This window comes from Pantherophis guttatus, chromosome 2 (assembly GCF_059756535.1).
Source record: "Pantherophis guttatus breed Tessera chromosome 2, ASM5975653v1, whole genome shotgun sequence".
NCBI lineage: Eukaryota > Metazoa > Chordata > Lepidosauria > Squamata > Colubridae > Pantherophis > Pantherophis guttatus.
The window spans coordinates 209,525,736-209,550,739 of NC_142064.1; the positions used below are offsets into that span (position 1 = coordinate 209,525,736).

A 25,004-nucleotide genomic window follows, 5' to 3' on the forward strand; every position below is an offset into this window, starting at 1 on the left:
AGACCTCAAGATAGCAGTCTCTGGTAGGTTTAAAGCTCCAGGAAATGACAGAATAAGTATCTTGCTCAAACTGCAGTTAGTGCATTTGAAAGGACACTGTGTTTGCAGACTTTTTTTCTAATCACTTTCAGAAATTGCTTCATAACTGCTTTTCAGCTATCAGGGAACTTTGGGTCAGCTTTGGAAAAATGTTATAACATTTTCTTTCTTTCTTTAATTCAACTTATATACCGCCCTTCTCCCCAGGGGGACTCAGGGCGGTGGACAGCCAAACTTAAAACACATATAGTACAAAAGTTAAGAAAAAACTAAAATAAATTAAATCATCGGCATTTCCAATTTAAAATCCCAGATCTGCAAAATCGAAAAGTTCCCAATTTAAAACCCAGAATCAATAAAATCAAAAATTTAAAACCCCATTAAAACCATTTAAGCTAGGCCAGCTTGTTGGAATAAATAAGTCTTCAGGGCCTTTCGGAAAGCGCGGAGGTCCGGGATCAATCGTATTCCAGGAGGTAGCTCATTCCACAGGTTGGGTGTCCCCACAGAGAAGGCCAGCCGACATTGCTTGGCCGATGGCACCCTGAGGAGGCCCTCTGTGCGAGCGTACTGGCCGGTGGGAGGTTATCAATAGCAGCAGGCGGTCTCACAGGTATCCCGGCCCTATGCCATGGAATGCTTTAAAGGTGAACCAACACCTTGAAGGGCACCCGGAAGACCACTGGGAGCCAGTGCCGCTCGTGCAGGAGAGGTGTTATGTGGGAGCACCCTGTGGCTCCCATAATCACCCGCGTGGCTGCATTCTGGACCAGTTGGAGCCTCTGGGTGCACCTCAAGGGGAGCCCCATGTAGAGAGCATTACAGTAGTAACATAGTACAGTAAATTTTCTTTCAATCCACAGTGAAAGAAGTTTTTAATGTAAGTTTTAGGACTTTAAAAGTTATTTTTGAATAAACCACAAAAGATGATTACAATTTTGATTTTAGAAAGTTACAAGCAGACTAGGCATCCACAAAATTTGAAATAAAGAGTTAGGAATTAATTATAAAGAACCCTTCCCATGGAAACATGCTTTTATTTTGAATTCTAAAAAAAGACTTTAAAGGTTGGACACTAGAGGGAACTTGTCAGCCTCCCAAGTAGTCCAGATAGGAAACACAATAAGATGAGCTAATTTTACTTTATTGTAGGGCTCCAATAACAGAATCCTGCAAGTCTGAAAGTACAAATCCTGCCATCTCTTTTTACCATTGATAAATTGGGGCAGATTCTTTCTAAAGTTTTTTCTTTGTCCACTGTTCAGTTGCAGTCTCTTTCCCACTTTTAACTGATTGTTTCCTAGGAAGCATTTCTTCCCGATTTGCCAAAGTCACTCCCATATACTATTTCAGAACTAGAAGGAACTAAAGATTATAACCGAATGAGAAGAACACTCAAACTCAACTCACAATTACAGAATGTAGCAGCATATTTTAATACTGGACATAGCGAAGAATATTTGGGAACAATGGACTCAAAAGTTAGTTTTAAAAGAGTGTCCAGTTCTGTGTTTCAAAAGTATTATGGAAGAGGAACAAGTTTTACCTGACCACAATGAAACCGATTTGAAAGTGGATGTTAAAATGACATGGAAAAAATGTTACACAGGACATGCAAAAGAAACTGGCTAATGTCTTAATAATTAAAAATTATATACAAAAACAAATCAAGAGATGAGCTGGATAACTATCTTATACTGGATTTACAAAAGAGGATTTTTAAAGCTTTGAATAATTTTATAAGAGACAAAGAAAAAATAAAAACAAAATTATGGGATATTATTTGAAGGCACTAAAGCTCAAGATCATTAGAAGTAAAAAGATTAAATGTAAATTTGGTTTATTTGATCAAGGCTAAAATAGATATGTTGTTATATCTGGTAATGCATGTCAGACATAAATACAATCGAGAGAGTTCAGAGATATTTTACAAGAAGAGTCTTCCATTCCTCTAACCGTAATAACCGTAACCCTGCCACGTGGCAGCAACCCTGCCCGAGCTACTCGACGTCATTGCCGGGGTGGCGGTTGACACCCCCAGACTTATTGTCATGGGGGATTTCAACCTTCCGTCTGCGGGTGAGGCGTCAGAGGTGGCTCGGGAGTTTATGGCTTCCATGACGGCCATGGACCTGACCCAGTTAGTTCAAGGCCCAACTCACATTGGGGGACACACTCTGGACCTGATTTTTATCTCTAGTCAGTGGTTGAATGATCTTGGTAGAGGGGACCTAGACATCAAACCCTTGTCATGGACAGATCATTCGCTCCTTCACTTAGACTTTCCTACCGCTTTCCTCCGCCGCAGGGAGACGGAACCGACCAAATGGTTCCATCCCAGGCGTCTGATGGACCCCGAAAGGTTCCTGATGGAGCTTGGGCCATTTCCTGAGACTCTGGCACACGACTCGACTGAAGAGCTGGTGGCCGCCTGGGAGAGTGCGGCCGCCGGAGTTTTGGACCGCGTCGTGCCTTTGCGGCCTCTGACCCGATGCCGATCTCAACTGGCTCCTTGGTTCTCTAAGGAGCTGAGAGAGATGAAGCGTCGGAAAAGACGCCTAGAGAGCATTTGGAGGACTAGTCAATCCGATTCCGACCGGACACAGGTGAGGTCTTATATCAAGACCTACCTAGTGGCGATAAAAGCGGTGAAATCTAACCATTTTTCCGCTCTTATCACATCTGCAGAGAACCGCCCAGCCGCCCTGTTTAGGGTGACCCACTCCCTTCTTCGGGGGGGGGAATGCGGGAAGATCCCTTGCAGGGTCGTGCTGAGGATTTTGTGCAATTCCTGCATGATAAAGTCGCTCGGATTCGGGATGGCTTGGATTCTGATTGGATGAGTCCAGGGGAGGAGACGAGGGTAGGTCTTGAGAATATTATCTGGGAGGAGTTTGATCCTGTGGCTCCCGAGGATGTGGACAGGGTTCTGGGTAAGATTAGTGCCGCCACGTGTTTATTGGACCCGTGTCCCTCCTGGTTGGTACTGGCCTCCTGGGAGGTTACATGAGGCTGGCTCCAGGGGATTATAACTGCTTCTCTGAGCGAGGGTGCCTTTCCTGCCGCCCGGTCTCCAACCTTCGTTTTGTGGCGAAGGTTGTTGAGAGCGTGGTGGCACGACAGCTTCCCCGACACCTGGATGAAGCTATCTATCTGGACCCGTGCCAGTCGGGCTTCAGGCAGGGGTACAGCACAGAAACGGCATTGGTCGCGTTGGTGGATGATCTCTGGAGGGCTCGGGACAGGGGTTGCTCCTCTGTCCTAGTCCTATTAGATCTCTCAGCGGCTTGTGATACCATCGACCATGGTATCATGCTGCAGTGGTTGAGGGGGTTAGGAATAGGGGGCATCGTTTTGCGGTGGTTCTCCTCCTTCCTCTCTGACCGCTCGCAGTTTGTGTTGGCAGGGGGGCAGAAGTCGACCTCGAGGCGTCTCGCAGGGGGAGTGCCGCAAGGGTCGGTCCTCTCACCCCTTCTGTTCAACATTTATGTGAAGCCGCTGGGTGAGATCATCCGTGGTTTTGGGGTGAAGTGTCATCTGTACGCTGATGATACTCAGCTATACATCTCCACCCGAGACCACCCCAACGATGCCCTTGATGTGATGTCTTGCTGCCTGGAGGCCATGCGGGTCTGCATGGGGAGGAACAGGCTCAGACTCAACCCCTCCAAGACTGAGTGGCTGTGGCTTCCGGCGTCCCGATATAGTCAGCAGGTGCCATCGCTGACTATTGGGGTTGAATCCTTGTCCCCCACGGAGAGGGCTCGCAATCTGGGTGTCCTCCTGGACGCACGGCTGTCTTTAGAAGAGCATATGACAGCCGTGGCCAGGAGAGCCTTTTATCAGGTTCGCCTGATTCACCAGTTGCAGCCCTTTCTGGACCGGGATGCTTTGCGCATGGTCACTCATTCCCTTGTCACCTCCCGGCTGGACTATTGTATTGCTCTCTACATGGGGCTCCCCTTGAAAAGCACTCGGAGGCTCCAGCTGGTCCAGAATGCGGCTGCACGGGTGGTTATGGGCGCAACCTGTTGTGCCCACGTGACACCCCTCCTGCGCAAGCTGCACTGGCTCCCAGTGGTCTTCCAGGTGCGATTCAAGGTGCTGGTTACCACCTTTAAAGCGCTCCATGGCATAGGACCCGGGTACCTTCGAGACCGACTTCTGCCACCAATAGCCTCCCACCGGCCAGTTCGCTCCCACAGAGAGGGTCTCCTCAGGGTGCCATCGGCCAAGTTATGTCGGCTGGCAACACCCAGGGGGAGGGCCTTCTCTGTGGGAGCCCCAGCCCTGTGGAACGAACTGCCCCCGGAAATACGTAAGATCTCCGACCTCCAGGTGTTTCGTTGTGCACTCAAGACCCTATTGTTCCGCCAGGCTGGTCTATCAACATAACAATTTTAAATTGGGTTTTAAATTTCTGGGGTTTTAAATCAAGCCGAATTTATTTAATAATTTTAAACTATTTTAACTGATGTTGTCTTGTGTTTTTAATAGGCTGTACACCGCCCTGAGTCCTTCGGGAGAAGGGCGATATAGAAATAAAATTATTCTTATTCTTATTATTCTTATAAAATACCTTATGCCACTAGACTCCAAATTTTGGGTTTAGACAATTTAGAACTACGCCAACTTCAGTCTGACCTAAGCATAGTACATAAAATTATCTGCCACAATGTCCTTCCTGTCAATGACTACTTCAACTTCAACCACAACAATACATGAGCAAATAATAGATATAAACCATTCCAAACTCGATTGCAGAAAATATGACTTCAATAACAGAGTGGCCAATGCTTGGAATGCACTACCTGACTCTGTAGTTTCTTCCCCAAACCTCCAAAACTTTAACCTTAGACTGTCTAATGTTGACCTCACCCCATTCCTAAGAAGTCTGTAAGTGGCATGCATACGTACACCAGCATGTCTACCGTCCCTGTCCTAATATTCCTTTTTACTTACTCTTTTCATGTATTCAAATTATATTTATACTTTTACCTGTTATCTTATATGACTTTGGCTGACATCAGGGCAGAAATGATAAGGCTTTGTGGATGTATTTATAGAAAAAATCTGGAAAAGAGATCATTTATTGTATTCTAAAGTGATGTTACTAAAATTGTTTATATTTGTTGTGAAGGTAGAAATAACTTCTTTATATATTCTTTCCTTTTTCTTTACTATATTCTTATGTCTATCGTTCTTTTCTACTTTTTCTTTTCTGTACCTTTTATTTTTTTATTTCTATTCTTTTTTAATTTGTAATATTTAATGGCATTACTATTAAAAAAGGAGAAGGTCTCACAAACTGCATAACAACAGATTATAGAATGCCTGTATCAGGATGAAACAGTTGGTAGTTTCCACTGAAATCCATCTGCCAAGAAAACTTATGTGCAGACCAACATCTGTCTACCACTTTCTCTTTAAAATCAGCTCATTTATTCTAGTATTCACTTTGTCTTAAAAATCACTTCTAATATAGAGGATTTCATTGTCTTTTTATTATATGGAAGAGAAGAAAGAGAGACAAAAAAAGCCTTATTTAAAGATTAAAATTATTACTTTTAATAATAAAGGCCATTAAAATTCTTCAAGATGATTTAAGCATATTATTTTGGAAAACAGGCAATAATTTAGAGAAGAGGTACATATTAATTTCCATATTAAAATATGACAAGCAGCAGGTGGGTCTTTAAAATCCGCCCAAATGACAGCTCCAAGGAACAAGAAGACTAGAAAGTGTGCTATAAATGCTAATAAAAATACCAATTGATTAAGAAAAGGGAGAAAATAAGCATTTTTCATTGTTAACGTTTCCCCTGTTTGGGATTCATTAATTACTGCCCCAGGGGGCATTCTATGCTACCACTGAATTAAATAAACATTATTTTTATCCTGCTTTTCTCATACTGACTATTGTGTAAACATTAAAAAGCAGCAAGATTATATTGTAACAGAACAGTATTCACCATACATTAAAATATTAAAAATGTTAAGTTAAAAATATGGTTCATGCATAGATATCCGCAATGGCATTCTGCTTACATCAAATCATTGGCAGCAATGCCATATCCTTATGCTGCAAGTTTCATCTCTTTTGGATGTGTATGCAACTGTCAATCCTGAAGCGAACCTGGCTGGGGCCATCTTTGAGGGTTGCCACTAGATGGGAAGGGAGGGAAATAGTTGACTGGGATTTTGCAGTCAAAGCAAATGGTTTTCCTGTGGGAACCAAGGTCATTCCAACAGGTGGCTGGGAGAGGAGAAGCAAAGCAACCAAGCAACTGACCAGCACTTCTATTGGACCATGTCACTGATGACTTGGGGAAAGGGGAAAACTTTCTCTTTTAACTGGGTGAAAACCATGGAAACTTTCAGAGTCGGTTTTCACCAGTTGCGCCAATACGATGTATCCAATAAATTTGTTCTTAGAGGAATCTACCTCCTCGGACTTCTGCTTTCTATGGGTGCATTACTTGGAACGCTGACAGCAACATCACAGCATATATACAAAAAGTTTGCATTTGCAACACTGCAGGATCTGGGTGACAATGGCAGGACACTGCTTTTCTTATTCTCGTTCCCTTTGCCCTTCCCTTTCTGAAATCAGAAAGAATGGAACCAATCAGAACACCAAAAATGTGCAGTTTAAGACAGCTTGATGCACTTCGCGTCAGTATTTACAAATCCAATCACTTCCTAGCTGAATGATGTCTTCCCAGAAACAGAACTAGCATTTTATTTATTTATGTATTTATTTTTCACATTTCTGAATTGCCCATCTCCCTCAAAGAGGAAATATTAAACACATACTAGTGAGGCAGACTTTCAAGCTAGAACAGAGGTGTCAAACTCAATTTCATTGAGGGTCAGGGTTGTGTTTGACCTCGGAAGGCCGGGGTGGGCGTGGCCATGGCGGGCATGACATGGGACTGTACCTCCACACACATGGTTTTATTCATTTATAAAAAGAGAGGTGTACATTTTTGTGATTTTGTTTTTTTAATACTTACTGGATCTACTTGATCACCTTACGAAAGAGAGACCAGATCAAGAAACTGACTCTATAGGAAGACTAGAACTATAAATTATTGACATAGGCTAGCAGAATCCTACAAGCCTGAAAGGTAAAATATTTTATCTTTCTTCCCTTTTATAACCTTCTGAGTCGAGGACGGTGTCCTGCAGCACTCTGGTGACCCAATTTTGGGTCTGGACAGCCTCCTGCAGCACTCTGGTGGCCAAAATGGGTCACGAGGTGGCGCGTTTTTCCTAGCAGAGACACCTCGCGCAGGTCCTTTGCTATTTCCAGACCAGCCCTGCAGGCCAGATCTAAGCACACCTTAGGTGGGATCTGGGCCCCGGGCCTTGAGTTTGACATACCTGAGCTAGAAGGTCCATCTGTATCCTTCTTTAGAATAGCAAAAGAGAATGAAGAAGACATTAGCCAACCTTCTATTCAACACCAGTCATATCATACCTTTCTTTGCAACTACTGTAATTTCCTAACCTGCTGCTCTAAATCATTTTTATTTTCTCCAGGCCATATAAATTAGAATTGCCAATGCCATGACCAAGCATTTGATATGACCACTTTCTTTATCAGTGTCAGCTATGCTAGGATTTATTACTGTTTCTGTCTTTCTTCTGTTCATTCATATCTGATTTGTCAACACACTATAGATTTATTGTACTTTACATTTTAGTGAATAAAACAAAAAAAAGAGTACAATTGCAGAAGAAACAGATACAAAATTATGTACATGAAGTTTCATTTTGAAATAACCCAGTATGTAAGTAGTAAATTATAAGGTATGATTTGGATTGCCTGTGGGGGTACTATGGCACAGTACTATAGGTCGGAAGGCACAATCATTTCTTGAAATTTCTTTACAAACCTCATACATAAATAATACATAAAGAAATAGCCAGGCAAGATCAGGATAAGCCATCCACAGAGACAAAGTTTCAGTTTTCATCTTATTATATTCCATGTTCATAGCTTTGGGCTGCTGAAGATACAAAAGACAAATGAATAAAACAAAGAATTATAATAGGAACTGAGAATCCGTCTAAAAGGTTTATTTCTTTCTGCTTTATTAAACAACTACAAATTTAAACAGAACTGTCCTCTGAAATTTAATCAACGATAGTGGCACCTAAGCTCAAATTAAGATATGTCACCTACTTTTAATTTATGTTAACTGGAAAGGAAGGAAAGAAGAAGTATAGCCTGGGAGTTATTATTTTTGGTAATTTATGCATGTGTTTTTCAGTGCTTCATGGATTTAAAAAAACAAAATAAATTCTAAGTTATAACGAATGTACTCTTTATGCGTTTAACACACATGATGATTTCTGCTGATGGTCATGGCATCAGATGAAAATTTCTAAAGACACCAAAAACTTTGCAAGTTTTCCTACTTCTCGATCCCAAATTTAATTTCATTTTACATTTATTATTTATTATTGTTTGTTTGCTTGTTTGTTTAGAATTCATTAAGAAAAGAATAGTTCCTGATCCTTTCAAGGAACTTTTGAGCACTCTGATAAACTCCAGAAAAATTAATCCACTATAACTCTTGTTGAAACCTTAACTTGCTAAAATTTTAAGCAAGATTTCTATATTATAAGTGTTCTAAAATTATCGTATTTTTCAGAGTATAAGACGCTCCGGACTATAAGACGCATCTAACTTTTTTGGGGAAGAAAACAAGAAAAAAATCTGCCTCTGCCTCCCAGCAATTTTCCTCCTTGCAGCAAACAGCAAACAGCCTGCTTTAGTTTCATTTTCATTTTCAGCAAAAGAATGATTAGCATAAAAAAAAAAAATCTGCCTCCCAGCAATTTGCCTCCTTGCAGCAAACAGCGGAGGCCCCCGCGGCAATAGGCAATGGCAATCCCTGCAGCCTGAAACAGCTGAGGGTCGGGAGGCCGATCCAACTGACAATCAGTTGTTTGTGCTAATCAGGCTGTGCTGAAGCTGAAACAGGCTGTTTCTGTTTTTTGCAAGGAGGTAATTGTTGGGAGACAGAGGCCAAAGGGTGGGGGCTGGTGGGTGGGCGGGGCTATATTCGGTGTATAAGACGCACCCAAATTTTCACCCTCTTTTAGGGTGGAAAAAGTGTGTCTTATACTCTGAAAAATATGGTAAGTCTCAAGAGAAGAGTAAGCATGTTTCTAGTATCACCTAGCCAAATTTGCTAATTTCAAAAAAGTTAATCAGGATTGGGCCTGATTAATTCTTGGATGAGACAGGAACAGGACATACCAGAGTGGTACAATTATTCCGAAAAGTTTTTTTTTTTAATCCAAAACAAGTAAATGACAAATCAGTTTTTTTCAATAGCAAAGAAAATGGCACCTGACTAGAAACCAAGCTCCTCAAGGAGTCTTTACTGTTATTAAAAACACAATCTTGTGTACTTCTTTCTTTTGTTACTGTTATTGTTGTGGGTCTATAGAAAGAAAAAAAACGGAGCAACATTACAGGAAATCATAGGACATCAGCCAATAATAAATGTTGTTGTCTGGATTTATACAATAACCTGTGAATAAGGCAGGATAATCATATAATGGCAATACATTCAATTAATTGCACATTAAATCTACTGAAAAATAGGATAAGACAGTTACAATTAATTTAACTTTGACGGATTTCTGAACTAGCTTTCAGTTTAAAGAATATCCCAGATTTTTATTTATATATTGAAGTAATATCCATTTTTTCCAGTCTCTTTCTTTTGGCACGATTGATTTGATTGACTCTTAGTGGCCACATAAAAATGGAGGATCTTCAGGAGGATCTGTCTCAGTCTGATCTTTCAGGACTTCCAATAGTGCACTCATCACCCTATAACTGAATCCATCCATCCATCTTCTCTTGCCACCCTCTTCTCTTCCCTTCCAACTTTTCTAAAATTTCAATCTTCACAGAGCTAGGTATTCATATAATATGCTCGAAGTAGGATAATTTGAGCCTAGACATTTGTGCTTCAAATGAAAACTCTGGTTGATTTTTTTTTTTCAATGATCCATTTGTTTATTTCCCAGGCTATCCGTGGTATTCTCAAGAGTCTTATTATTTTATTATTATTTATTAATTAGACTTCAATACCGCCCTTCTCCTGAAGGATTCAGGGCGGTGTACAGCCATATTAAAACATATAATTTACAAAATTTAAAACCAATTAAAATCAGATATATAAAATTTGGCTCAAAAATTAAGACATACATACACCCCTTATAAAATCCATATTAGGCCAATCCGGCTTGCTGGAACAGAAGGGTCTTCAGGGCGCGGCGAAAGGTATGCAGGTCGGGGCTAAGACGAAGCTCTAAGGGGAGCTCATTCCAGAGGGTTGGTGCCCCCACAGAGAAGGCTCTCCCCTGGGTGTCCCCAGTCGACATTGTTTGGCCAACAACACCCTGAGGAGCCCCTCTCTGTGGGAGCGTATTGGGTGGTGGGAGGCTGTTGGTGGCAGAAGGTGGTCTCGTATATACCCTGGTCCTAAGTCTTTTCCAACACTAACATTCAAAAGCAACAATATTCTTTCTATTCTGTTTCTTCATATTACAATTTTCATTTCTGTAGTGTTACTTTTGCTTGAATTATTCTGAACTTTATAGGTACAGACACTTTATGGCATCTGAATATCTTTTCCAAGGCCTTCAGAGCTGTTCTACCAAGTGCTAATCTGTCATATATTTCTTTTCTCTTTTTTTGTAAAGTTTTTTTTTATTTTTTAAAACACACAAACATACAATGCATCTTTTCTGAACAGAATATTGGCCCGGTTTTAAATTTGTACAGATTTTTGTTCATCTTTAACACAATTTTATATATTCAATTTTTCTCATATCTTTTATTTTCTCTAAATTTAAAAAACCAATATTACCCTTCATCTTATGCTGGTATAATTCCTTTTTTCTTTTCCCTCCTTAAAATTTGAACCCCTACATTTAAATTCACAGAACATAATATAATCCCCAATTATTTCCTTAAATTCTCTTATTCTATTCACCAATAATTCTTTTGTCAGCTATTCCAAATAATACATTTCAACCGTTAAACATATTCAATAAAGAAAAAAAAATCAATTAGATATCAATCTTGCTTCCATACCCCTATATTTAAATTCATATAACATATTTTCTTAAATTCTTATTCCAATCTCAAAGTTTTTTCTTTACTAATTATTCCAAATAGTACATTTTGACATTTTTATCAAGACCAATTAAATATATCTAAGTAATTCATAATCCAATATCATTTCAACTTTCTTTTCTTAATTAAATTCCAAATATATAATTAAAAATATTCCAATTCTTACGTTCATCATACATCCATATATTTTATACTCACTTCCTTAAAGATACAGTTCATTTCTTCATATTAACTTAAATGGTTTATAATTTACCATTCTATTACTTCATCAATTATTTATACTTTTGTCTCTTATACTCCAGACAACAGTTTCACTAATTAGTTAAATAATTAATTTAATATCAATCTTATTCCAATGCCCCTAATTTTAAATTCAAATAACATAATACAATTCCCAACTATTTTCTTAAATTCTCTTATTTCACAGAGTTTTTTCTTTATCAACTATTCCAAATAATACACTTTAAACATTTTATAACATTTTTATAAGGACCAGTTAAATATATCTAATTAATCCATAACCCAATACCCTAGTAGTCATTTCCTTTACCCCATACTCCTCTTTCATTTCTTTCTCCCTTCCCATCTTTATATTTTATTTTATTTTTCTTTCCCCTTCTTTTTTGTATTTTAAAATCCTGAACTCTCTTTTCCCTTTTTCTTATCTTTTCACTGTTAGTCTCAATGTAATAATTTTGTTTTTTAAAATCATAAACTCTTTTATTTTGCTGTATCTTTCCTGTTATTTTCCATCCCTTTCCCCTTTTTCTTATTTTCTCACTGATAATCCCAGTGTAATCATTTAAGTTTTTTATATTCTTTCTATTCCACCCTCTTTTCTTTTTTTGTTTCTTTCCCCTTTTTCTATTTTTTCCATCGTTAAGCCCCATGTAATTTTTATATTATCAGTTTCTTTTTCTTGCTTCTCATTCGTTGTTTCTTTTTCAGTTTGAGTATATCCTAAGTCAATTTTCTGATCATCAAGTTTCAATTTTCCATGCATCATTTTAGTCATTTCCCTTATTTCAGTTTTGAATGATAAATACATCGTTATCATCATTTCCTTCAGTTCCTGCACCATTTTTTCTTTTTAAGTTGATATTGTTCCAATTGAAGTTATGTTATAGTCCTTTTTTTTCTTTTCTCCAAACCAAAACACTTGTGAACAAAGCCTCCTTGAACTTTCTCACACGCTGTTATCCCTTTCAAAGTCCAAGTTTTTTTCCTTTCTTTTTCCAAAACAAAAATTCAGTGATGTAATAATTTTTTCCTCCTGAAGATGACTCTCTACAATCCACAATTACAAGTAGTTACAAGTAACAAACTTGAAAGGCGTCCATTTTAGTTGCAATTCACTGTAACAGTTTTAGCTTGTTTGACTTTTTTTCCCTTTCTTCTTTTTCACCTTTATATGCACCAAAATAATTTAAAATTCAGTCCAAATATACATAGTCCAAATTGTGCATTGCATTCCAATTTAGTTTCAATTTAAAGTCATTAACCAGTCCTTCTATTACAAATTTTTCTTTATTCTTTTAATCTTCCTCTCTTTAAAGTTTCCAAATTAAAAAGAATCTTTTCGGGTTCTTAATTCTTTTGATTTTTTTTTTTAAGTTCTCCAATTACTTAAATCCAAAACAAATTTCTAGTCAGGTTTTATCGCTTTATAACTTCCGCCTTAATCTTCTTCTTCCATCCTATATGCCTATCAGCCGCTATTATAAGTTCAGGATTTTACAATTATTTTGAAAGTCTTATTCTTTCTTTCTTTCTGCCTATGAGTTAAATATCACTCACCTGGCTTCAATATTCTGTTCAATTCTCCACTCCTGCCCATTGCTTAATCCGGTTGCCCCAGTTTACGGTGGTCATAATGGCTGCCGCCCCCTGCTGCAAAGTCAAGAGAGAAAAACTTCTGACCTCCGAGGAACTTGCCTGTTCCTCTTGGTCTTCTGAGGTGCCACTCTTTCTTCTCTGTCCCTGCAGGACAGATTTGGTCCAAAGACCCCTCTGCAGCGGTTCATCAGCCCGGGATTTCGCAGGGCTCATTAGAGCCCACTAATCCCTGACTGTCTCACTGCGACGCTTCCGGTCGAATCAGCCTGTCATATATGTCTTGATTGCTGATTAATTTACTGTTGTTGGTTGATCTTAAAAGACAGAAGCTATTTATCAGTTCAATATCTTCCGAGTCAATTCTGGCATATGGAAGGCTGACATGCTGATCATTATTATGAACAAATTATTAGGACTAATAGCAATAACAAAGCAACTGTTTTGTTTTCTTCTTTTATTCTTCTGACTATATCTAAATTCAGAATTATATTCACTCATTCTCTTATTCTGAGAGTAGAAGTTGCTGAATGTGACTCTCTGCAGCTCCAGATATGAATTATAGTTTGGAGGACAAGTTCTCTCTTACATTAGTTGTGACTGGAGTGAAAATTGTGAGTTTGGCCATATTGTGATCGAATTGTACCTGTTATTCTTAATGTTAGATAGTCACAGGATGTGCAATTGGACTGTAAATATGCATTTTTTGATTATTGTGAACTGGCCAAAGTCACTGAAAGTTGAGAAGCATATAGGTTTAAATTATTATTATTATTATTATTATTATTATTATTATTATTATTATTATTATTATTATTATTATTATTATTATTATTATTAGTCAATCTTTAGTGAGATTCACAGCCTTTGAGGCTGGTTAATAGCTCAGCAGCTTGAGTCCTAACCAAGGACCTAGGAACTGTTAAGGTATTGTCGGAGGATGTAAGCTGTTCCGAGTAAGGTGGTTTTTTGTAGAGTCAAAATGTTCAAGTCTGGCAAATTTAGAATTTCTAAATAGTGGGGTAGCCCTTTGGGTATTGCTCCAAGGGCTCCAATTACAATCGGGACAACACACACTTCAATTTGCAAGTCCCGGTACTTTGTGATTTTTTCTTGCTCCTTATCTTCAATCTGTGCATCACCAGGTATTGCAATGTCAATGAACCATACTTTTTTCTTTTCAACTATTGTTATGTCAGGTATGTTGTGGACCAAGTGCCTGTCAATTTCCAGTGAATGATCTTAGCAACACGGTCATGGCGTTGTAGGTAGTCAGTGAAATTTTGCTGCACCCACTGATCAGGTGATGGACTGTCTCATCTTTCTCATTACAGAGGCGGCATTTGCTGTTGGTAGTAACATGTTGAATTATTATTATTATTATTATTATTATTATTATTATTATCTTTTATTCATTAAACATGGAACTCAGTCAACTGAAATTTAAAAATGTATCACAAATATCGTTGACTGGCACTAATGGTTGATAAAGTTTGCTGCCAGCATCGTGGTATCAACCAAGTATTTTTTTATTATTATTATTATCATCATCATCATACTCATACTCATGACTTGAGTGATGGGGAGAAATCAAATAATCATCAAGCAAAACAGTATCTGAATTTGGCAATGGGCTTAACAAGAACTAAGCCTAGATGTGACAAGAAGGCAGCAGATGTTCTCTATTCCAGAAATCAGGTTGCAGAAATTTCTGTTATAACTTTGATTCTTTCTTGATCCAGTTTCATCACTACTGTACATTCACAAATGGCTTCTCAGGCTTAGAATTCCTTTACTAGAATGGTTTCCAAATAGGTATCATTTGATCACAGTAGTTCAACAGCCAAGAGCCTCACTGTAGTAACATCTCAAATATTTGACATGCACCAAAATGTTGACAGTGACTTAAAATTTTGTTTAGGCAAGCATATCTGCTCTGTTTTACTTGCTTTCTTTGTTGGATTATATTTCATAATGTTTTATTGATTTTTGTATAATTTTAATCATACTGTACATACTAAGCTGGTCTTTAGAACAAAACACAATGGCTTGAAAATATTCCAGTAAAGAATGAAAACATAAAACTTGTACCAAAATATCCTTTAACCTCAATTACTTATCTCTTCATTATCAGGGCCTGCATATGACAAGATTGGAGTAGGGTGAAAAATGAATCAAATATTATAGCAAAATGCAACTGAAAAATTGTCACTCCGTGAAATTATCTGCTTGCAAGATGAGAATTGGGCTTTGATTTACCACTGACTTTGTTGGGTGACTCCATGATCTTAAACAACATTTTTACTTTCTATACATGCTGTAAATATTCTGTATGATACATTGATATACATGTATAAAACATAAATCTTTGGAAGACACAGCACTTACTGAGTAGTTTGCAATAAATATCTTGCAAAGCAGTAGCGATATAGGCTATGAGCCTCTTCTGACGTTGTTGTTGTTATTGGGGAAACAGTTTCATGGCTCACCAAATCTGGGCAAATACTCTTTCATATTCTGCAATAAAGCCACTTCAGCCATGTTCAACCTCATTTACATTTGTTTATCACAAATATGCTAAACATTTTGACAGATACAATTTTAGGAAAGCAAAGGAGGAAATTCATGGAAAGCATATTTAAATTTTTAAAACTAGTGATTTTGCTCAGATTTGTATGCAGCTAATCAAGGACCAGAAATATCATGCTAAATGGAAGTTTTATATGACTTTTTTGCATGATGCAAAAAAATAAGTACTATATACATAATTTACAACACATAATTGACAAAAGCTTGTCAATATAAGAAAGATCACATCTGGACCCCATCGAAGTCCAGTTCTAATTCGGCTTTCTGTATCCCACAATATCCACAAATAAAGAAGTCTTTGGGGATCCAGAACAGTCGAGAAACACCTGCAGATTCCAGTGGTTTTGTCAGAAGGATGAAATGACCATTGCAATGTCACAATCCAAGTTCCACCCCCATGTACATGCCTGATATAGCATGATACACATACAAAAGAGATGGCCCTGCTATCTTGATGTCATTTTATTATTTCCCTTCCCATCCCAACTAAAAGTTTTCCAGTTAACTCTAATTCTATTAGTATCACACAACCATCCTTTAGACTGTATATGTAATCTATTTTAAAGCTGCCTATATTGATCGAAATTGCTATATTTTGTGATAAAGAATTCTATAATCTAACTGTGCATTGCATAGATAAATACCTTCTTTTTATATCTTGAATGTGCTATTAAAGGTTTTTGGCATTAAATGCTAGCAATTCAGTTCCATTTCGCTGCAACTAACACCTGGCCTTTTACAGAGCTACATCTTATTCCAAAATGTTCCCCAAGGCCTAACAAATCTAAACTCCTCTCAATCCTGCCGTGAAATTCATACACTGAGACTCCTGCACCAGAAACTGCACATGCTCACAAATATGGCTTCCTTATTTAACTTGAGCAATTCAATAGACTCAAAAGGTTCTGAATGTGCAGATTATTAGTATATAATTCATATGTGACCCAGGAACTGAGAAAGATCTCCAGAATGGATTAACCTAGTAAGAGGCATACTAAATCTACCCATAGAGAAAAAGGACAAGTGATATGCCTGTTGGAATATCTCAGCTAACTGCAAACATATTCCAGAAATAGGCAACCCTTCAGCACTAGAATAACTAGTCAAAACTTTGCTGATTTCCTGGCTGTGATAAATGAAGCAAAAAATTATATCTGTAATCTGAACATATGTTTATAATATTTTATATTTTGTATTTTGATCTGTTTTTATCAAAATGTGATGTGAATGTGCCATATGATAAATAAATAGTACTAGTCAAAATCGACTCTTCCTAAAACTAAAATTCATCACACAAAATGTATTTTTTCTAAAGAGTTTTTAAGTTTGTCTGCTCAATATTTTCACACAACAGAATCTCTCCAAATCTGTTATGTTATTATGATCCTATCTTTTTTTTTATAGAAGGGCATAAGTGCCTTTGATTCCAACCCATTTTTGTCAAAATCTTCTCTAATCATCATTTAGCTCACATTCATAGTGCCTTCCAAAATGAGACAAAGCCTCTCTTAAAGTCTTTAATTTTTTTCTCCAAATTATCCAAAAGAAAGACCAATCCAGAAAGTGCTGCTACAGATAGAGAAACTATATTTCATAGAAAACGTACTATTCTATCAGAGAGAGCCTTACTATGATACTATGTCTTTGAGGTCTACATTCTCCACTCTCTTGTTGATTTGGAGAGTATTTTAATACTCTTTTAATATAGGATCTAAAAGCATAAGAACACTTTGTCACAAGTTAATGAAGTCTCCAAACACTCTACATTAGACTGCAAGAAAAGTATTCCTTTCTGCACACGGGTCTTGTATAATCTACAATTTTACCATAATTTTCAGATCTACCACTGCATCATACAATATTTACTGCAAATTATCCAGATTTCAGGCAACGATATGGCATAACTTTCATACTGAAGTAAATGTGCATTCATGTTCTCAGCAAACACACCTCTAATGTCACCTCTAGCATTCCTTATACATTGGTCTATAAACAAACAACCAAGGGAGAATCAGATATCCTTCATTTATGTACTCAATATTGAAACATTTGCTAATTGCTGAGTTTATTTCTAAGTATGATTTATATCTCATACTGCTTTTACTAAATTTAGCAACCAACTTTTAACTTCAAATTTTTGGCAAAAACAATCCATAATTGAAGCCTTTTCAGTTTATCATATGCTTTCACTAAATCAGTATTTCTTTAATTTTTTTTTCCTCTCAGGATGCCTTCCCACTTTTAAAAATAGTGGATGACTTCAAAATAGCTTTTGTTTGTATGGTTTTTATTTACCATATTTTATTTATCATATCCAAATTAAAATTGATCCATTTATTACTGCTACCGCTTGATACTATTGTTTGATGGAATTTCAATATTGTATTATTTTTCAAAATGGGCTGCCAAATAGTGCCTGTTGTAAGTGGCTTTTTAGATGTTGATTGGGGTGTGTTGATGGCTGGCTTTTAAGCCATTAACTGTTGTTTGCTTGCCTTCTAAGTACTTGATAGGCTGGTGGTAAATCAGCACGTCTGTTGACTGACAAGGGGCCTGTTTCCCAGGCTTCAATCACTTCCCTGGCTGTTTTTGTGCCTGCTTGTCCAACAATCTTAGTAGCTGCAAAATTGAATGTGTGTCCTTGTTCATTGCGCAAAACTGAAAATTCACTACTTTCATACTGAAACCATGTATCCTCTACATGTTTATTATCTCTTTGCATTTCAAATGACTGAAAACTCAAAAGCCTAATACCCATGACCTTCTATATTGACAAATCATAGAACAACAGCATTTGCTACCATATTTAAGTCTTTGTTTATTAATATTTCTTATTTTCATCTTGAACAGACTTACTAAATTGTTATCATATTTAGAGACAATATATATATAAACATGTCAAGCTAATTATTTACCTAGATTTTCAATTTTTAGGATTAGATTCTTTGGGCTCTTATTTAATAGGTTTTTTTTTAATTATTACTAAGTCAACATAATAGGATTATCTTTCTAAAGACAGTGAGGCTTTTTATAATCACGTGATTACAAAAATTGTAATTTAAAGAGAAACAGCAATTGATATAACTGCCACACAATAATAACAACTACAAATTCTATTAAGCACTTAGTAAAGCATTTTATGGTTCTCATGTCACACAAGCTTATAAATAATTAGGGCTTTTCAGCTTTCCTGCCTAGAAGATCTAAGCGTTAATTATGATTAAGTTCTGTTTAATTGACAGGAATAGAAAAAACATATTCTTTCAATTGGGAATAGAAAGTCTTCATTTCCTATCACTCAAAGGATAGGATAGTTCTTTAAACTCCATTAAGATTCTGGCGATAGAGTATATTAAACAGCATTTTTTTAAAAAAAAACCTCACTTTGTTATTTATTTATTTATTTATTTATTTATTTATTTATTTATTTATTTATTTATTTATTTATTTATTTCATTTAACCACCCATCTTCCTCCCTCCTTCTTTCCTTCCCTTTTTCTTCCGCAATAACTTCACATGCCTATTTTTCTACAGTGAGGAAGATAGATAGAGACTAGAAATTTTAATCTAGTCTTCAACCTTATCTTTTTAGGGAAAAGTTGTAGGAATGCAGCTGCAAAGGGACTTGGAAGAAACACATTATCCAACTCCTTCCCAGTTGGACTCCAGTTATAATACCAACACGGCATTGATCATGCTGTTTCAATTCAGATCATGGAAAGTAATTATCCCATTTTACTCTGTCCTAACCCTCCCTGAGATTACCATAGATATATATAATCTACATCATTCCGGATCAGTTTGAGGGTTGAGAGTAGGGAGAACAATGTTATGAAGGTACTCCTTTCTCGTTGAAGGCCAGTTCCAATCAGTTTTTGGGAAGCTCTGTTTGGGGAGGTCTTAAGGCTCAAATTTCTCTTCATAGTTGCTATGTAAGATTATACTTAGTTATGTACTTCTATTCCAGGATCTCCAAGCAATGCTACTGAGGTTGCCTCCCATCCCCCTGGAAAGTCTAGCTATTTGGATGTAAAATAAATAATAAAAAATAAACATACTGCAGGACGGAAAGGTTGTAGGTGTTAGGGAGGCCCTGAATGGATACTTTTGACCATTAATTCTGGATAAGGTGGCATTTCCCCAGACTGATTAGGTATCCTCCTTTATTCATGGTTCCTGCTTCAGGAGCAATTGATATTTGTGACCAGGAGTAGCTTTCCACAAACCTACCTTGTGAATCAGATACACCCAGACAATGTTTTAAATACAAAGCAAATATTTTGATTAACCCATCTAAAGTGTCTGCCAAAAAAGAAAAGAAAAGAAAAGAAAAAAAGAAAAAGAAATAATGCATTTCATTTTGTCTTTATTATCCATATTTCTTCCTCATTGTTATCTATTTTATGCAAACTCCAACTTCCTCCTGTCTGCCTCTTCTACACATTTGTATGTCCCCTACCACACTGTTCTGTGTGTATCAGAGCCAAAATTGGATTATTTTTTCCCAGCAGGTCACCAAGGGGAATTCACCTTATTTCTTTATAGGTGCAGTAAAATGGATTTAAGAGAGGATTTTGTAGTGTAGGCTTAAGGTTAAGGTCAATCATGATGCAAAGTGTACTGTACTTGTAAGCTTGTTTAACAACTGAAGGGAATTCATGCACTCTAGATTACTATCATTTCCTGAATCTAGGGCATTGAAATGAAGGATATATCAAGTTGGTAGTTCTTGTGGGGGGGTGGGGGGTTTCCACAATCAAATCAAACAATAGGAATGTATTATACATAATAGCATCCCACTATTTCACTATCACTAAACACATGTATGGAATTGCAGTATATTGTTCACAAGGAATTAACATGATACAACTTTATAATGTTATTACTTTGTTCCAATGTTGCCAAAAATATTCAGATAAGGAAGTAAAACATAGCATTCATGTGACAATATTACTTAAAATAGTTTTTTCTAGCTTGTTAGCCTTCTGAGAGTTGGACTTCAACCCCCAGAATTCCCAACCAAGGCAGAGTAATTCACTATGCTGATATCACAGCTCAGATCTAGATGAAAATAATCCTTTACATTTTTAGAAGGCATGCATAAGCAGATTTTTTTATTTAATTATACCTACATATATTCACACAATACAATACAATTGCATTCTATTTCAGCAAAGCAAATAAAAATTGTCTTTTCTCAGCATATTTAGGTAGCAAGTTCAAAGATGGTATTTGGTTCTGATTTAGTAACAAAATTGCCATTGTTCCATTTTTCTTTTGTTAGTATCTCAAAACATATACATATACACCATAATCAAAATGTATTCTATGGCATAAATAGCATATAGGAACACTCGTACTTGTGATGTTATGCTATGTTACATATTAATACAATTAATATTTAGTTTATTTCTAAAGCTCCAAGGAGTAATGAGATAATATGCATTTACAAAGGATTATCATCATGTCTATGGAAACTTGAATAGTAAACCAGAATAGAAATTTGTCTTTCCCAATGGTTTAGGAAATTAGTGTAGTGTATACAGATTACAAACAAGGCAGTCCATCTATTAATAAACAGAAAGAATAAATTATTGTTGGGCTAGTGTTATTTTCTATTCAGCTACAATCTGACTGACACTCTGATGCCTCCACTGGGTGCCAATGACAAATGTTCATTTGAAATATTTCTTCTGCTTTTTACTGCCCTTCATACAGCTGTCAAGGGGATAGCTGAATTGAAAAAATGTCATCTCCTCCAAACTCTAAAATGAAACTGAGTTGTCTCAGAAAGCCTATCTAATGGCAGCTTATCCAGAAGCTTGAATTATTAAGGTATATTCTAGTGTAAGAGTAGGCACACCAGCCTGTTTTTTCTGGAGATTAGATGTTTCTCTCTTGAGAGGTACAGGAGGAACAAAGGGGTCATATACCGAGCATGAGAAAACTGAACAGGGCAGCAGAACAATCCTATTTGCATGAAGACAAAGCATTGGAAACCCTTGTTTCAGGCAAGATGGGACCGTACTAACAGACAAGGGCTAAGAATCATGACAATGCTTGGCAGAATATTCTACTTTCATGATAGTTCTGCTGATTACCAATTCTGCACATTTATAACTATATTGGTAATGATAGAAACAGAAAATTAAATTGTGAAGCAACTAGTCATTAAAGAATGCCATAGTTAGGTCCCTTTCCATTAAAACTTCTATGATGTTTAATACACTATATTATTTTCAGTGGATTTAATTCTAGCAGTACAATAACAGCAAATAGATACATTTATAATTTAGTTTCTCTAGTCAAACACACATACACAAACAAATAGCCTTTAGATAAGAATAGCAAGGACTCAGCAAATTCTTTTCAATGGTCTGATTTACCCCCTAATGCTAATCTGTGGTTTGTTTGCTATTTGTGTACTTTACATTAGAGTTTAATGCTATCTATGAATCGCGTCCCTATGACTTGTCTGAAGAGTCATGTTACAATAATCTTGGTTTAGTGTATCGAATTTATTGAACTCTACCATGGATTTAAGTACCATTAATAAGATGATGTTAATATAATGTAACTAAAGGTCACAAACGATTCAGTTACTGAACTGCTGTTGCTATTAGTTTGAAAATATGAAAATAATCAAGTGGAATATATGTCCCTATAATTAAACTCCATTATTCTTTGCCTGGCCATCTGAGATACCAATGATTTTCTTCTCCTTAATATCTTTTCAGGTACTTGAGGAGGGCTATCATATCCCCCTCAGTTTTCCCTTTTCAAGTCTTAATATTCCCACTAGACTTGTGGCTGCACAAAAGTCTCTTCCAACTCTTGGGACTTTTGGAAGAGGCTCAGAAGAGATCTTCTGAAGGGATACAGATGCTTCACTTTTAAATATGAGGTGACCATGATGTTTTGTGAAGCAGTTTCTAGTGACTCCTTGACATAACCTTTCATGAACGTAAAAGCTTTTTCAATCTCTTTTTAACAGGAGTTGAAACCAGGGGGAGTCTAATAGCACCTTTTCTGACTAATAAATTTTATTAAATGGCATAAGCATCCAATGAAGTGAGCTACAGTTCACAGAAGCATATGCCTTTGAATAACATTGTTAGTCAGAAAAGGCACTACTAACTTCCTCCTGATTTTTTGCCACCCCAGTTTAATAAGACTTTTGTCCTAGAATTTTGTAGGACTTAATATCCAATACTCCTAATCACTCTTGTTGCACTTTTCTGACTCTGTTATAATTTGTCCATGTCCTCCTTAAGTGATGCCCAGAACATCCTTGTCCGTGTCCTCCTTAAGTGATGCCCAGGATTCAATATTCAACACAACAGTTTGAACAATACAGGTTAAACAGGTTCTATTTTTACCACAATGTAATAAAATTGTTGGGTTTTTTTTCTTATAAGAATATTGTTTCTGATTATCAATTATTTGGCCTTCTATGGAATATTCCATAAATTTCCCAAAAGACTCTATGCTGTCCAGAATGTGGTAGAGACGTAGTGGTGCAGTGGCTAGAATACAGTACTGTGGGCTAATTCTGCCAACTGCAAGCAGAACCGGCTCAAGGTTCTCACCGGCTCAAGGTTGACTCAGCCTTCCATTCTTCCAAGGTCGCTAAATGAGGACCCAGATTGTTGAGGGCAATATTCTAACTCTGTAAAAAAATTCTCAGAGAAATCTATAAAGCACTATGAAGCAGTATATAAGTCTAAGTGCTATTGCTGTTGGTATTGTTAATTATGTCATCTATTACTAGGTACCTGTATGATATTCCCAAATGTTAGTCACTATTTAAACCATATATAACTCATTTAATCTAAACTGGCAAATGGAACAATGGACTTACTTGAAGGTTCTTTCTCCTTGCGCTGCCTGAGAGTCCATCGAGTGGGTTATTCCTCGTCCGATAGGCCAGAGACTGAGTAAGAAATTTGACTAAACACACCTCCTCTTCCAGTTTAGCCCCAGTTCTGCAACGAAGTCCGAATCCGAAGAAACAGATGCCTTGAGCAAAATATATAAAAAAATAATGCTCATAAAACATACAAGGGAGGGTATGGAGTCTTATGAAGCACAAGGAGAAAGAACCTTCAGGTAAGTCCAATGTTCCTTCTCCCTTGCACTGCTCAGAGAGCCCATCGAGTGGGATATACCCAAGCTAAATATTCCCGGGGGGGGAAATAAACAGAGGAGGTGGAAATATCCTCCATAGGGGGACATGCTGAAGGACTCTGCACCCAAAGACTGCTTTGGCCGATGCAAATTTGTCCAACTCGTAATGACAAATGAAGGACATCGGTGAGACACAGGTAGCCGCCCTGCAGATTTCGAGGAGAGGAGCCTGGGTGGCCCAGGCCGCGGTTGTGGCAGCGCTGCGCATTGAATGGGCCGTAATATGGCCAGGGAGCTGTTTGTTCTTCCGTTCATAAGCCAGGGTGATGCAGGCCTTGAGCCAGTGGGCAATGGTGGGAGAAGAAACCCTGGAGCCGAGGGAGGTAGGCTGAAAGGAAACAAATAATTATTCAGATTTACGGAAGGAAGCTGTCCTGGCAATGTATTTCTTGAGAGCCCTACGAACATCCAAGAGATGCCAACGTCTTTCACTGGAATGCAAGGGTCTGGGGCAGAAGTCAGGCAGTATGACCTCTTGGGCCCTGTGAAACCAGGTATTGATTTTCGGGAGAAAGGTGGGGTCCAATCGCAAGACTACTCGATCTGAATGGAATATGCACAAGTCCTTGCGTACTGAGAGAGCCGCTAGTTCGGACATGCAGCGAGCCGAGGTGATCGCGACCAGGAAGGCCACCTTGAAGGTCAGGAACTTCAGACCCATGGAGGACAGAGGCTCGAAGGGCGAGTCCGTTAGAACTTGCAAGACGAGGCATAGGTCCCAGGCCGGGTATCTGTGGAAGACGCAGGTTGGCAGCTCCTCGTAAGAAACAACGAACACGAGGATGATGGGACAGCGACCCATGGTCCTTGCAGGAGAGGACTGTCACTAGGGCCGCGACTTGACGTCGTAGGGTATTGACAGCCAACCCCGAGTTCTAGAGTCCCGTCTGAAGGAACTCTAGAACTTGTGGGATGGTCGCTCTTGTGGGATCAATTTGTGATGAGACACACCAATGACGAAAGGCAGACCAGGTGGCGTCGTAAATACGAGTGGTGGACCTCCTGCACGATGCTAGTAGAGTGGATATTACCTCATCTGAAAAATGGTCCCGGCTTAGGATCTCCCGTTCAAGAGCCAGGCGGCTAATTGAAGCCACTGGGGATCTGGATGTGACACTGTTCTCTGTTGAAGGGAAATCTGGTCCGGTGGAATCCTCCATGGTTGAGAGACCAATAGTTCTCTGA

General features: G+C 37.8%; 1 protein-coding gene across 2 annotated transcripts in view; it reads right to left on the minus strand.

The window, feature by feature from the left end:
* The window catches only part of CACNA2D2 (calcium voltage-gated channel auxiliary subunit alpha2delta 2), a 676,129-nt gene that overhangs the window by 612,226 nt on the left and 38,899 nt on the right, over nt 1-25,004 (minus strand). The window lies entirely within an intron of this gene.